The sequence below is a fragment of the Apteryx mantelli genome, chromosome 15 (genome assembly GCF_036417845.1).
Source record: "Apteryx mantelli isolate bAptMan1 chromosome 15, bAptMan1.hap1, whole genome shotgun sequence".
Classification (NCBI taxonomy): domain Eukaryota; kingdom Metazoa; phylum Chordata; class Aves; order Apterygiformes; family Apterygidae; genus Apteryx; species Apteryx mantelli.
In genome coordinates, this window is record NC_089992.1 from 13480598 (window position 1) to 13496289 (window position 15692).

Here is a 15692-nt window from a genome sequence, read left to right on the forward strand (position 1 = left end):
GAGATTGATGAGTGCAGTGGTTAATAAACACTAATGATTCCTGGCACTTTCCCTCTGCTCTTCCTTGTCCTGACATGGCCTCTTCAGCTGAAGCATCTTGCGTGAATATACTAATGAGCAAACTTAAAACAAACTGGAATTAATAAAGTTAGTCAATTTAGTTCTTTCTTGTGAAAGCACCATCAGAGCAAAGTCCTGCAGCACAGTGGCTCCCGGACACAAAAACAAATCATTAATGGTTACACAGTCTTATTTTTCTTCTTTTTTTTTTAATAGACAAGCAGGCTCCAACTAGCCAACCCACTGCCGTCTAGGCGGGAGGAGGAAAAGCCGGGGGAGGCGCGTAGGCTGTGAGGTGAGTCAGTGCACAGCAGCGTCTGAGAAGCGCTTAGTGAAAGTTGTCCCTGAAGCCTCCCTTTCCTAGGGAATGGATGAATGAATACAAACGGCGAACGCCCAGGGAGCTCTGCACCGGCGTGACGCACAGGTCTTTTTCTCAGGAGGACAGAGAAGGAGACAGCTGGACTAGATCAGCAACTGATATCCCGTGAGATAAAATGTACAGATTTCTTTATTATTTTGCATGTTAAACTACTGTAATAAAATGACCAGTAGCTCTGATTTCTAACTACACACAAAAAGGCCCTTGCTTTAAGAAGAATTTAAATGCCCTTAACTACCTTTTAGCTGCTTAGCCACAGACTTGAGATCAGAACCACGAAAAAGCGGCTACACTTGAAGAATAGCTGTTCCAAGGATAATCAGAAAAGCAGACTCAATCTAGCCCTTGGAGCAGGGCTTTTGACAGCCAGGTGCATGCTTCTGGTACACACAGATATGCTGGCGCGAAAGACATAATTCTTGCCTCATTCAAACCTATTAATGGAGGCCTCTGCTGGGGCCTATACAAATAACAATGCTGAAGTATCTGTTTGGACCAGAATAGCTGATTATGAAATGCTGGCAATGTCTACCGTCAAGAAAATGTAGGAAACAATCATACCCTGGGCCTGACTTTTTTTTTTTTTTTTCCTCCCCAGCCAGGATTCAGACCAGTCCTTGATTAATTTCTCTTATGAATTGCATTCCTAGAATTTCTTCACCCATAATTTATGGTTAGTGCAAATTTTGGCAATTACCATGCTGCTATGCTTGGTTTGCAGCTGGGGAACTGAGGCACAGACAAAGGCAGACGTTTCCGGCCGGCGCAGCGGCCCCGCGAGGCCGGCCACCAAAAAAGCCTCCCTAAAGGCGCTGAGCGGCACTGGGTCACCAGCGCTACTCGCCTGCAGCCCCGGCAAGCTGGCCAGCGTCCCCCAGGTGGAAAGCTAGGGACAGACCAGAGATCCTGGCATCTGCTCTGTAACTTGTTGTGTCTGCAAGGACAAAAAAAAGCGGTATAAACCTTAACCGTTCGCACAGATCCACACCTGTACAGGGGACAGCAGCCTGCATGGAAAAACAGGCCCCCGTGTGAGTGCCGGGTTGGTCGCGTGAAGGCGAGCAGTTGTCCCAAAGCATAATCTGGCTGATTGTGGCCAGCACCTTTGGAGCTCGGATATGAAACCCATCCTTCAATTCCTGATTGGGGGGAATGCAGAGACGCAGGATATCAGTCCTGGTAAAATATGAGCCCTCCTACAAACAATCCCACGTGAAGGGGAATAGTCCGGCGTTTCTTACCCATTAATCTACTGCAGACTTTGACAACTTATTGGTGACATGCCATCAATCATCTCTGCGTGCTCTGCCATGTAAAAGAGGAGGGGAAGGGAAAGGGCGGCCAGCCAGCCGTAGAGAACCAATACATAAAATAGCTTCAACCCAGACTGATGCAATATCTTTTATTCTCTCTCTCTCTCTCTCTCAAAAAAAAAAAAAACTTTTTAAAAGTCACCTTAACACAATAAATGCTTCTCAAAAATGCTCGGTGCAGACTGGAGTGTGGTATGGCAAATCCAGACAGAAGTTCAAGGCAGGTTAGAATGAAAAATAGATCCTGAAAGTTAGTTCTCTTGTGGAGAGTTTGGACAGGCAAAGGAGAAAAGGGTTGTGAGCCTAATAAAAGCTGAAAGACAGACGTATAACATTAAAAGGCTTAAATGAGACCGCATTGTTTTCCATCTCCACCGGACACAAGAGAAAACCAGGCTGTTAGGAGAGCTCAAGGATCTCCTTTGGGCTTGGAAGTATGTTTTAACCATGATACTAGAGGTCACTGGGTATTTTTTTTTCCCCTACCAGACTACCTGTAAAAATTTCCAGTGGGACACAGACAAGCCCCGTCTCTACAAAGAGGCCCTCACGTTGGGGGGCCAGGCACAACTGATGAGCAATGTGCTGTGTTTAGTCAATTTATGTGACGTGGTTTCCCCATGATCCCAGGGACTTTGGCAAATCTGGAAATGCCTGTAACCCTCTGCTCTTCACTGCGTGCAAAGGGGTCCCTGAAGGCAATGAATTACTAGTGTGTTGCTCAGAAGGTACTTGTAGCAATTTTGAGTTTGAAACTTCACATTTATAATAAGACAAAGGTTTTTAAAACAACAAAAAACCAAAACTAGCTGCTGCTAGTTCTCGGATGTGCAACACGTTTCTCCGGCCCCACAGCTGGGCTGGCAGGTGGCTCCTCTGCCCAGAAGAGCCCCAAGCAGTGCCAGTGCTTTCCCGCACCGCTTTGGGGAGGCTCACGGTCCCCATCCTGGGCTAAACCAGGAGCTGCTCCTCCAGGAGACCACCCAAAACCACACAGCTGCTGGCGTGGCCAGAACAAGTCACCAGGGACTTCACTCGCGACCAAATAAAACTTATGCTCGTCTCCGAATGGGAGCTCACCTGTGTTTATTCCTTTCCTCTATCCTTGTATGCAAAAGACTAGGTATGAATACACTAAAATATATTATTCATTTATTTATTTATTTTTTACAGCCTCAGGGATTATCTTTTGATGTCTTCCAGATCTTTTATGGTCCACAGACCACAGCGTGAGAAACGCCCGTTTAAAAGGGCATGGTTCAAACTCCGGTCTTCGCGACGTCAGTGGCCGTTTTGGCCCTGACTCTGCTTAGGGGCTGAGGCCTCGCAGGCGATCCCTCCCTGACGGCACCGGCGAGGGTCGCTGGCCAGAGACGGCTGCGGGCGACAGGCGCTGCCGCGCGCCAGCGGGCAGTACAGAGAGGCAGGTTGTTACTGGATTTTGGGTTGTCCAGCAGGCCAACCTTTTCAGAAGCTAACACACTGAGAACAAAATATACAACTGTGTATGAACCTTCTTCTGCGGTGGCTGGACCTTTTGTAGAAATTTATACGTTGGGTGACTGTGGATGCACCGTGTTATTCAGTTAGACTAGCACCTTTATCCCTGCTGTCCGTGGATTAAAGTAACGCTAGAGCAGTGTCACCCAATGCAGCACCCAGGCCAAAGTGCGCGGTGGCAGATGAAACATGAAAACGCAGCATTTTTGTGTGATCCAAACCAAAATACAAGACCAGCATGGCCCAGGGCCTGGTGGCTTGAACTCTACAGAGGCAGTAAGCAAATCCTCATCCTACCTCTATTTTTTGTCGTTTTGGTCCTTTTATGCCTCATGCTGTGAAATAGATAATAATGAGTATTTGCTTACATGCCAACTACTATTCCACATAAAATGCAGCATTTGCCTTACAAATCTGTATCAGTGTCTGTTATATGAGCATCGGGGGAGCAGATGCCCATTTGAGGTCATGTCTACACAGGTTTTCTACTGAGACAATTCCTTTATAGCCTGGCGAGTGCTCCCACAACAGGGGAATAACACCCAGCATCAAGGCACTCGAGTTTTTTTCCAAATGGCATTCTGGTGCAAATGCAAATGTGTTTCTTTTAATGAGGACTGACTTCAGCTAAGTTCCTGAAGGCAGTGCCTGACACAGGGGTTTACTGCACATTTACATCTCGGAGATTGTCTGTGATGTGGTATATCCACATTGTGGAGTTTGGTGACAGCTTGTTTCAGCTAATTATCAAATAACACAGGAAAATAGTTGTGGTTTTAGTAAAAGATGCATACTTAAACAATTCTTATAGTCCATTTTAAAAGTTATAGCATGATTGTGTATAAATCAAAGGGTAAGAAACAACTGTTTCTGTCCTATAAAGGTGCATTCAAATTTTAACTTGTAGTAGTAGCTATACATACTTTTTATAACAACAATTTTAAAGTCTGCAGCTCTGAAGAAAAAATTTAGAGTGTTTGGAGCCATGATATTAATTGAGCATGAAAGTGCAAATAGCAGGTCTGTTATTTTAAGATAATGCTTGACTTCTTTTAAGAATTCTGCATTAACACCTCTTGATCTATTCCTAAGTAAAAAAGATAGCCTAATATTAAAGTGATGAAACCCCACTACTGAGTATCACAGCTTTCATCTTAATTGGCTTACAGTATTGCTGGTTACACTTCAGTTGTTTGCAGGCTTTCAACGTTACGGCAAGTGCACCCCCCTTGCTCTGGAACAAGCTGACAGAACGCCTGCAAAATGGATGGGGTGACTTTTAATGATGCAAATGTTTAGTGGTTGATTAGATGCACTTTGAGGGCTAATTTCTCTTGTGATCAAAAATTTACGTGAACACAAGGTAGTTTCAGCAAGAAAGGGAATAAAATGCTGAGCAAACCAGAAGTGATTACTTCAATTATATTTATTTTAAGCTAATTTTGGAGACTGAACATTAACCACCTTCCTTTTACCAGCATTATGCGGAAGTCCTCCAGCTGAAAACCGCCTTTGATTTCAGCTCGCCTCTACGGTGAGCTCTGGTCTCCGCCCCGCAAGGCTCCCGCAGGACGCGCTCCCCTTGAAAGCGCGCCGGGGCTGAGCCAGGCGCTACAGCGCGAGCTCCTCTAACTTGGGCGGCGCTCTGGATGAACCACCTCAGCAAGCCTGCAGCTTATTGATTCAAACCACTCGTGCCCAGCTGAGACCGCCTTAGGAAACACCCGATTTATCTGCGAGAGCGCCGACGGACGGGTGCGGAGGACGCGTTTGGGTTTCGTGCTGCACCCTCCGCACGGCTCCGCCATTCGCGGAGCATCGCCGCGCTGCCTGGGGGCCGCGGCGCCTCCTGCGCGCCCCCGGCCCGCACGCGGCTGCTGCTTTCCAGCGGTGTTGCCCTACCCCAAATCCTTCCATCCTGCAAACTAAAGCGAGAACTCTTAAAGATCTAACTACATACGTGACCACATACAGGCTTGGACGTAGGTTTAGAAACAGCCAAGCTGCCCCCTCGACCCCCAACAAAACCCTAAGCCTAGGCCAAGGGTCAGCTTTTCCTCCCTGTAAGGGGGCTGGTTACAAACGTGGACGAGCACCATAGGTGTAATAAATAACTATTCCTCCTGCAGGCCTACAGTACCTCATTTACACAGCAAAACTGCCGCTTGTTTCAGCGTTTCAGCACAATCGGGCGTCATCTGATAAGGCAGCCCTGGGACAGGGATAAACCAGCGTTTGCAGGTGGGGACATAGCGCGGGGCTCGGGCACAACCCGCCCAGCGCGGCCGAACTGCCGGCAGCACCCCGGGACTCCCGGCCGTCCTACAGCGGCGAGGAAGCAACCGGCCCCTTATCCCAGGGACCTCACCAGAGGTGGTGGGGTCGGCACGCACCTGCAGGAGGACGGGAACGGGCCATCGGGGAACGGGAGCGAGGTGCGGGGGGGGGGGGGGGGGAAATATTCCCCAACAAGTGGGACGGCTGGAGCCTCGGGGAACTCGCACCGTGGAGGAGGCACATCTGCTGTCTAACAGGCAGCGTCGCAGACGGCGTTGCCCTCGGTCTCGCTCGGGAAATCAGCCCTCCCTCCGCGCCCGCCCCTGCTGCACCGCCAGCGGCGCAGCGCGGATCCGCGCCGGGGCTCGGGCACTGCTGCCGCCTGGCAGAGCGGCTGCCGACCGGCATTGCTCCCGCTGCAGAGAGAGGGTAAACGGAAAATGCAAGCGGGGAGAGAGAGAGGAGAAGACTCAACTGGCAAGGGAGCCATCGCAGCATCTTAAGCTCTGCACTGGTATTATCAGCGCACCGCTCTCGGAGCCCGCGCGCCCAGCCAGCCTTGCCCGCAGGAAGACAGCCTACGGAGGCTGGCAAACAACATGTTTTCAGACTATTCGTGGTTTTTCTGCATGGACAAATCTGGTAGCTGGCCACTCAGTTTCCTGTTTGTATATGCAAAGCACATGCTCTGCCACTTTCCTGGGCACAATCAATTATACGTGCAAATGCAGGCATGGAAAAGGGAGGAAGCCTGAGCTCAAAGTTAACGTTTACTATTATCTTGTTAAGTGTTAAAGATTAACTACTCCAGTGAAAGGATGTGTTATGAAATGTCTTTCCCATGCTGGAAAGTAAATAGAGGGAGCGTTTTAGAGATATATTTTTTTCCTCCCAGAGGCTACTCAAAGTTTGGCAAAATTGTATAAACTGTTGCTTTTATTTGCTATAATATCCAAATGCAGTCATTTGCCATGTGACTGCTCATATTTTCATTTGAGATGTCGTGCAGAAACACATGGAGATCTGGAGAAGGCAAACCAATTTTAGAACATGTTCCGAGCAATTGTTTTGCAGCACTGCCCTACAGTATAAAGTCTCTTACATTTCTTAAATTGCCTAATCAAATGCAGACTCTGTTCCAGTCACGCTAAATTTTCACATAATGGCAGAAAAACATTTCTTTCTAGCCTTGCACTGAGCAGTTGGATCACGTTATTACATTTGCTGCTTTTGCAGTCTGTGAGCGTGTATTTGTATCATATACATATTCACGTTCGCGGGGCAAGGGGGACGTTGGCACTTTGGCTGTGCCCCCCCCCCCCGGGCCCCCCATGCCACCAGCACCAGGAGAGCTGCCATAGCACATCCTGGGCAGCGCTGAGCCCGGCTCTTCTGGGAGCACGTGGTCTATCAGAAAAGCCGAGGGGCAGTGGCGAGACACTTTTTACATCAGAGATATCTGCGCTGGGCTCCGTCTAGCATATTGGCACTTCCTTGGCCTACATTCAGCAAAAGTTATTAAACAGACGTAAATGGAGAAAGGTAAATTATATCCACGTTGTTGCTCCCCGGAGCTTCAGAAGCTGGTCTGGGGCGGGTGGCAGGATCGGAGCGATGCACAGCCACGGTTATCCTGGCACGGGACCACGCCGAGGTGCATCCCCCTGCTGCTGGGCATCCCACCGCAGCGCAGGAAGGAGGCCCCGGGCCGGGGTCAACCCTTCCACGGGCCGGCTGCAGCCCGCCGAGCCCATTCGGCACCTTGGAGGTGGTGGCCGTCTGGACAGAGCAGCCTGGCACCAGGGCGCACCAGCTTGCCCACCCCGCTGCCTTTACACGGGCTGCGTCGCCTCAGGACAACACCGTCGCCTTTGCAAGGCAGCAAAGTGTTAGTACCGCACTACTTTGACATTTTGGCTAGTGCCACAGGGAAACTGTGGATCAGAGCTTTTGAAGTAATAATAATAAAGAAAAAAAAAATATTTAAATCAGTAACATATGGACCACAAGTGCTTGAATCAAGGTCATAAGAAATCTGTGGCAAATCAGGGAATGAGACTTAGGGCTTTAGAGCTCTACATTACAGCCTGTCCCAGCCACTCCTCCGTACCCGCCTCCCATGGTGCCCGATACAATCGCAAGGTTTCCCTAAATCCCCGTGTTATCACTAGTAATACTGGGCCAGTAATCATATATGTGCACTGGTGCATTTATCTCTGCAACTGCACCAAATACATTTATGTTTGTGCTGGCAAAGTTTGCCACATAAGGCCACTGCTCAGTCACGAGCGGTGTTTGTTACGTCTTTGGCGAGGACGAAAACCCGATGCTTTTGGGGAAGGAAAAGCCATAATCCAGTTTCATAGTGAAGCCTGCCCAGTGGTCCACAGAACCAAACCAGTTCTAGCCATACCCTTGAGGGGAATCAGATTAATCCCCAGAGCAGGGGATTTGATTATCTTTGTCCAAGGGTATCATTAAAAAAAAAAAAATTACACATTGCTAAAAATATCCACACAGCACTTACTTTATGAAAGAAATATGATCTACTGAGCAAAAACAAATTACTGGCTTTTCAGTGTTCATCTTCGATAAACATGCTCTGGGTTAAGAAACTGTCACAGAGAGCAGAACTTCGCAGACTGAAGGAAGCCATTCAACTCCGCAAGAGGGCTTTTTTTCCCCTTATTACTCCTTTCACGAGACACCTGGGCACACTGCTGACAGCTTCCATGGCACTGCTTTCCGCTGCTGGCCCTGCCCCCTCACTCCGGCACTCTTCTCCAGGTGGCGACGCACAAAACGGCCGTGTTTGTGCAGGTGCCCGTGCCGGCTCCCAGGCGGCCGTGCGCAACGCGGAGGCACCGGGCACCGCTCCTGCCTCGGGCCTGCTTGGTGCTGGCTGCTTCTGCAAAACACTCGCCCTCCTCGGACGCCGGCAGGACCCCGACATGCAGCACCCGGGCATTTCCCTGGGTGCTGCCGGCTTTGGGGACCTGCACAGCAGTTATGGCCCTTTCTTATTTTTAACTACCGTCCCAGCAGCGGGCAGCACACAGCCTCCTCACTAACGCGGGACTGCGTTCAAACACCATGTAAAATTTTAAGACCGCAGTCTTAACTATATACCCTAAGGCTCTTGTAAGTTAAATTGATGTGATGGATCCACAGCCCGGTAGGACAAATAAGCGTTTGCGCACACCATGGGGTGGATGCGCGTATCTGTGTGTGTGTATGCATGCACCTGTGCAGAGGGATATATAAACAAGGGCTTGAAATACAAGCATGGGAGTTTTCTTTTGACCCTAAAGTGTCTGTCATGATACACACAGACGGGAATAGCAGCAACACTTTCCGCCCATGCTGTCTGCAGAGCTGCTGCCGTCGGTGCCGGCAGACGGCACCAAGAAACGTGCCGGGGAAGCGAGGCCGTGGCGCAGCTCGGCCCTCCATGTGCCGGGTGGGGGAAGCGCATCCCGAGCGCCCCTCAGGACACAGGGGCCCGAGGGAAACACCTCGCGCTTTACGTCGCGATACGCTCCGAGGAAAGTCCCCCCGAAGGGCGGTGGCGCGAGCTGGCGCATCACGGCTGCTCCGGAGAGCGGTGGCCCAGCTGTCACCTCCATTTGGCGTAACAGAGCTGAACCACGTCGCTCGCGTTAAGAAAAGCCTATCAGTACTATAATAGCCGAGAGGAACGACCAGCTGATCGCCTCTCATCCCTCTGCGGCAGCGCTGTCCCGGCCGGCAGCCCGCGAGGCCGTCGCGGCCGCTCGCTCGTTCCCTTCCCGAAGGAGCGCCTCCGCGCTGGCCGCCGCGCACTTGAAGCCCCCCGGCACACGGCTGCCAATTAACTCGTTATTCCCATCCCGGAGCCTTGTCAAAGCACCCGCTTGCCTCTGAAGCCCCGCTCAGGCTGCCGGTGCGGCCGCGGATCCTGTGGGGCGGCACACCGCTCGGATGGCTCTGCCTGCCGGCACCCACCTGCTGCCTCCTCTCCTAAACCACCGGCCGCGGGGAGCGGGAACCATCTTTTTTACCCTGTATTTATATGGCACCTATCAAATTAGCAACCCAGCCTGCGACTGGGCTCTTCAATGCAACAGTTAACAAAAATAACAGCAACAACAAACCTTTTTGTGAGGAGAGTATCTGTGTGCAAATCCGACCTCTGTAATGTTACCAAGGTCGGGCAGACCAAGGCCAATCTGCTGCGCAAGAATATAAATCAAAGCTGTCTGGGGACTGATTTCATTTACGAGGTTTGTAACCATTCTGGAGAGAACAAATGTCACTTGCTTGCTCGAGGTCCTCGCTCCTCCTCTTCCATCACCACCTCTTTGCTCCTGCACTTCAATCCCAGCCCCTCCCCTCTTGACCTCCTTCGCTCTTGAAACCAGAATCCTCTTCCAGGAAGAAAGTTGTGGCTTGCACACGACAGACAGCCGTGCGGGGCCAATTTGTTTAAATTATGCAAAAATCTCAACAAGTAAAACCAGGACGGCGCCATGACTGCCTTCACCTGCAGGCTACCTGCCGCTTTTCCAACGCGGCGGGGTTAAGCCAACAAATCCTGCAGCACCTTCTCTTCCCTCGCGCTCCCAGGTCTGCAGAGCAAACCGAGGGGCGCATCTGCGGTGACTATTAGAGTCTGGGCACGGATCCCGCGAAGTCACATGGTTTCCGTTGGGGAACTGAAAAGGCTTCTACAAGAATGTGGGAAACACGCAGCCGAATTTCTCCATTCCTGTCTGCGCTCTTTGGCAGCACGCGCGGCTACGTTAAAGCAGCCAGTCCCGCGTCGCTCCAGGCACACGGCGGCCCGCGGCCGGCCGGGGAGCAGGGCTCAGCTCGCCGGCTCCCATCGAGGGAGCGTGGCGTCACCGTCGCCCCGCGACAGGTCGCCGTCTCCGGCGGGAGCCCGGTGCGGGGGCCGGCCCCGGCTCGCGGCTGCTGGGCCGCAGGTGCACCCTGCGCCAGCTGAGCGGCAGCGACTCCTCGTTCTGGACGTTAACTTTAGTTACCGCGGCCAGACAATGCTGCCAGCGGCGCGGAAGGAAAAATGGCTGTAGCCAGCTGTGCTGTTCACAGCCGGATGGTTTCGGCGCGGCTCCGCGCGGTTACGGAGCCAGTAGCCTGTTGTGGCCAAGGACAGGATGATGGATGGCCTACACACACTGTCCAAGCGCGGAGAATGGCCAGAGTTCACTTTGGGGTTGTTAAAATGCTAATCTGGGTTAGTTAACAAAAGCCTCATGGAATAGGCAAGTCAGGGGACTAAAGGCGACTCGTACGGCATATACGCGCACTCCAGATTCGATCCCTGTGGTTACACAAACATTTGACTTTGGAAGCGAGACAACCCAACAGCCTTCCTGCTCGAATAAACCGAGTCGACTTCTGATATCAGCCGCACTGTAATGACCGCCGAGCCGCGACACGGGAAAGCGGCCCGAGACGGACCCCACGTACAGCCCCGGACAGCTGGGAGCGCCACTTGTGCCAGGCACCTTTTCCATGTGGCATGGGAACAAATCGGAGCCTGCTTTCTTTTGAACTTGAGGCTGGCAGCTATTCACAGAACAAGTAACAACTTAATAAAACGGCTTAGATACATTTTAACTGTTACTGCAGTAGCTTATCTGATGCATAAAAAAAGAGATCATCTGTTCTAACAGCAGTTTTGATGAAAGCAACATTTGAACTGTTTTAATTATATACAGAGCTGCTAGGACTGAAAATAACTTACACTACCCAATGCAAATAATATGCCTTCCATCTTTTCTTAATTACACATGGAGCAAATTATTACTTTATCCAATGGAAAGATGTCTGTTTTTTTTTTTTAACTGGAATTATAGGTATGTTTAACACAAAAATATGTAATCAACCACCATCTCTGCTGTTCATTAATCAAAGCAAACATAGAGTGCATTCTTTGAAACTACAACACAAATAAGCTCAACACAAGCTTATACGAACACTCAAGCTGTTTGTAGAACTATTTCCTTTGTCCTGCATGGGAAGACCAGCACTAAAATGGTCTCTGCCAGGAGAGTAAGTCTCTGTCATGTCACTCATAGGACACTTGATAAAAACTGACCACATTCACATATCATCTTCACCCGACTTTAGATTTCACATTTTTGTTTTTCAGAAGGAAGCATATCCAACGCATTTTCAACGTTGCTAAACAGGGTTCTGTCCAGCTAACCAGACTTCTCCTGACTTCAGTGGATGTTGAACCCTGTGTTAAGTGCAGTAATATTTTAAGGAGAATAAAAAAAATATTGAGAGCTGCAATCTTCATGTGACTAACTGTAATAAGATCAGCAGTCACCTTATTACATATGACTAACACATACTTTACTTTTCTCTACCTTCATATATCTCCTATGACAGGACTGATCAGATCTAAGATCCATTTAGTCAGAATTAATTGCATATATAATTAAGCATGCTATCTAAATGTGTGCACCTCATAAGTCTACATCAAAGTTACAGCAGCTCGAAGGGCTAAAGCGTCGGCAGTAATGGTCAGCTCAGATTAGCCATACCGAAGAGGTAGAAACGTTCAGATGGTCCAGCTAAAAGGCTGCGAGTGGCTGAGGGGAAAAAAAGAAAAAGAAAAAAGCAGCCATAGAGCTGGCGTGCAGGGCTTTGACGGGGCTGTGGCTGTATTCCTGGCACACACCCCTGCATCGCACAACGCCTGCTTGGGAGAGGATGCTATCTTTGTTGCATCGCTACCATAAATGAGAAGAGGTAGTGACAGACTGCAGGATATGAAGGAGGAAGGTAGTTGTTCACTGTAACTAAAGATGCAGATGAAAGTGAGAAGCCTTTTAAAGACACCCATTTAAAGCCTCTGTGTTACACTTTTTTGGCTGTCCTTTTGAAAACAAATTTGAACTACGTAATTCAGAATGCTAAGAAGTTTCCTAATACAACCTTTTTCTTCCTGTTTTTAAAACAGCTGAGCTTTATATTGGTTACTATAAAAAGTGTTAAAGTTCATGATTATATAGACTAAAAAAAAAAAAAAAAAAAAAAAAAAAATCAGAGCACTCATCTGGCAATTTGTATTTATATAAGCCAGAGTAAATGTTTATACAATATCTGCCAACATAACAGAATATGCCTGTCACTTACTACATTAAACATGTTACGTACAGCTTAATTTACTGAATAGTAACTTAAGTAGACTTTAGAGGTGCATAGAATTTTATAGTGTGAATAAAGCAGAAAAAAAGTCTATTCTCTTTTGCCACAAAAGCGATTACAAAGCTTTACAATGAGCTTCCTGTTGAACTTGGAAAAAAGAAAGAACCTCAGAAAATTCTCTGTGAAAGTATTTTGTGTGTGTGTGTGTGTGTGTGTGTGTGTGTGTGTGTGTGTGTGTGTGAGAGAGAGAGAGAGAGAGAGAGAGAGAGAGAGAGAGATACAGCAGTATTAAAAGCCTCTAACACTAGCAAGTTGTCCCCTCAAATAATATTTAAGTGAATTAATAAACATTAGTAAAGAACATGTATACTTCCTCAAAACACCAACAGCTTCAAACACATACGTATCCTAATAAAGATCCACGTTTTTCCCGAAGAAAATAACCATGGAAATAATGCCATATATTTACAGAGCACTGGCTGGTATTTTGGAAGAAGTTCTTTGCTGCAATTCCTGCACGTTATGTGTGAAGTGTGTGTGTGTGTGTGTGTGTGTGTGTGTGTGTGTGTACACGGATAAGCTACAATACCATCTGCACAGCAAGTACCACATATGTGAGCATTATGAACCATCATAGCTGCTGCTATGCTCAAAAGTAAATGTATTCTGAACCACACACACATAAATACAGACGACTTTACACACTGAGGGTCGAATTTTGCTTAAATTGCAGGTTAATGCCTGTAGCAGAGGAATAATCTGACCAGAATTATGAAACAACTCAAAGATGAGAAGACAACTGCTAATTGCTCAGCAGAGCACTATATTCGTGCTAACAAGTGGGATACCCATTGGAACAATATTTTCAATATACCAGCCTGAAGCACACTTAATAGCATATTCCAACTTACAAGACAAAACACAACGACAATCATCTAAAAAAGATCCCCTTCAAAACACAGGCATAATCTCCACCTAGAAATATCTGCGTGACCTTTCATTTCCATCCAGCGCTTATAAATAATGAAGAAGGCTTTAAACCCTTTCTAATCGCTCCCTGAAAGCCGCCGTATCGGTTTCTGCAGAGCTGAAACGCTCCCCCTCACCCCCCCCCCGCCCCCAAACAAAAAAGTTTCTCCGCCTCACACCTGAGCCGAGCCGAGCCTGCAGCGGGAGCGGGGACGCGGCGCAGGGCTCAGCCCGAGCCGGCTCCCGGATCTGCTCCCGTCCCTGATGGATCGGGAGCCGGGAGCGCAGCGCCCGCCGCCCGCCGCGGCGCCCCGCGGGGCTCCGCGCCCGCCGCAGCTCACCCGAAGCGCCCCGAGGGCGGCGGGCTGCTCTCGCCCGGGATAAACAGGCGGCGTCTCCTCGGCTCCCCGCAGCTGCCCCCGCGCCGCCCCGCGCCGCCCCGCGTACCTGCCGCCGCCGCCGCCGCCGCTCCGCACGGCCGCCCGCCGGCGGGGCCGCCTCCTCCGCGCGCTGCCCCCGCCGGGCGCCCCATCCCCTGCCGCTCCGCTCGGTGCCGAGCCAGCGCGGGGGCGGCGCGCCCGCCTGAGCCCACCCCCTTCCCGCTTGCTGCTTTTTCTCTTTTCGCTTTCCCTCCCCTTTCATGTATTTATTTGCGCCCGCCCCCTCGCCGCGCCGCGCCGCGCTGCCCGCCGCGCCCCGGCGGCGCCCCGCGCCCGGCCTCGCTCCGCCCCCCGCCGCCGCCTCCGCGCAAACACCGCGCAAACACCGCGCCGCCGCCCGCGCCCGCTGCCAACTTTCCCGTTTCCCCTCCGCTGCCTCCCCCGCCGCGGGCCGGCCAACTTCGGCCGTAGTTTTATCCCCCTCCTTGGGAAATTTGCCCCCCCCCCAAAAAAAAAAAAACAACCCAAACCCGCTCCCGTCCCGGCGCCGCCCCGTAACCACCAAGGTAAACAGCTGGGGCGAAGCCATCAAAAAGCTTTTTTTTTTTTTTTCCCTCCCTCGCCGTCACCGCCTCCCCTTCCTAATACAGAAATTCTCATTTTCTACTTTGAAAGAAAAGTCATTGCAAGCAATGTAATTTTGCAGGCTAATGAGACTCAATTTTGCAGACAAGTACTTTGCGGGCGGGGGTGGCAGTGGTGGGGAATGTCCTTGAAATGACATCTTTTTAAGTGCCTGTCCCAAATCCCGTCAGATATTGCAGAAACAAAGGGTTTAATCCCAGAAATGAAGTCCAGGAAATAGCTGTCACTTACTCATTTTTCACATGAAATATGAATTAATTAAGGCTTAAAGCAGCACAAAATATTTTGGATGCCCTGGAAGGAAAAAAAAAAAAGAGGATTACTCGCCAAACTGTATCATCTGCGCTTTGTTGCATGGTGGGAAAACAGAAAAACTGGGAGTAAAAATAATTTGGAGATTGTCACTGGGGAGAAGTCTCTGTCGTTCACACGATACAATTCCCAGCTCCTGCCCCTCTGTGCGCAGGTTGCTGGGCAGGGCTGTCGCCTCCTCCCCTCGTCCCACCTCTCTCCTCCCTCTGAAGAGGAGCACTTGATGCGCGCAGGCAGCATTTTGGGCTGATCCTGCAGGTTTTACACACACACACACTGCTCGCCGTGGGAGCGCTGCCTCTTGAGAACCGATTCAGCGCAGCAAGGGCGCCAGGATTTGGCCCATAGTAAATTCTCTTTAGAGACTGTGCCAACAAAATCTCTCAGCCATGGGAATAGGGCATTTTTGGCAACTCAATCCCTTGGCTGTCTCCCTCTGATGTTTCCTAGCGGTGACAGGCTAAAGGCGAAATCATTACGGGCTTCCTCGCAGCAAACACACAGCACAGCTACACTGCACCCCGGAGCTTTTGCCTGGTTACAGGTGTAAGGACAGTCTGTATTTTCTCTCTCTGGCAACCAGCCCTGATCTGAAAAGCATCGAAATTTGCAGAGTGCATGAAGATGCTGGGATGGAGACTATTGGCTTGATTAGGAATCAAATCGCAGCCTGCGGACAAAAGAAAAGCC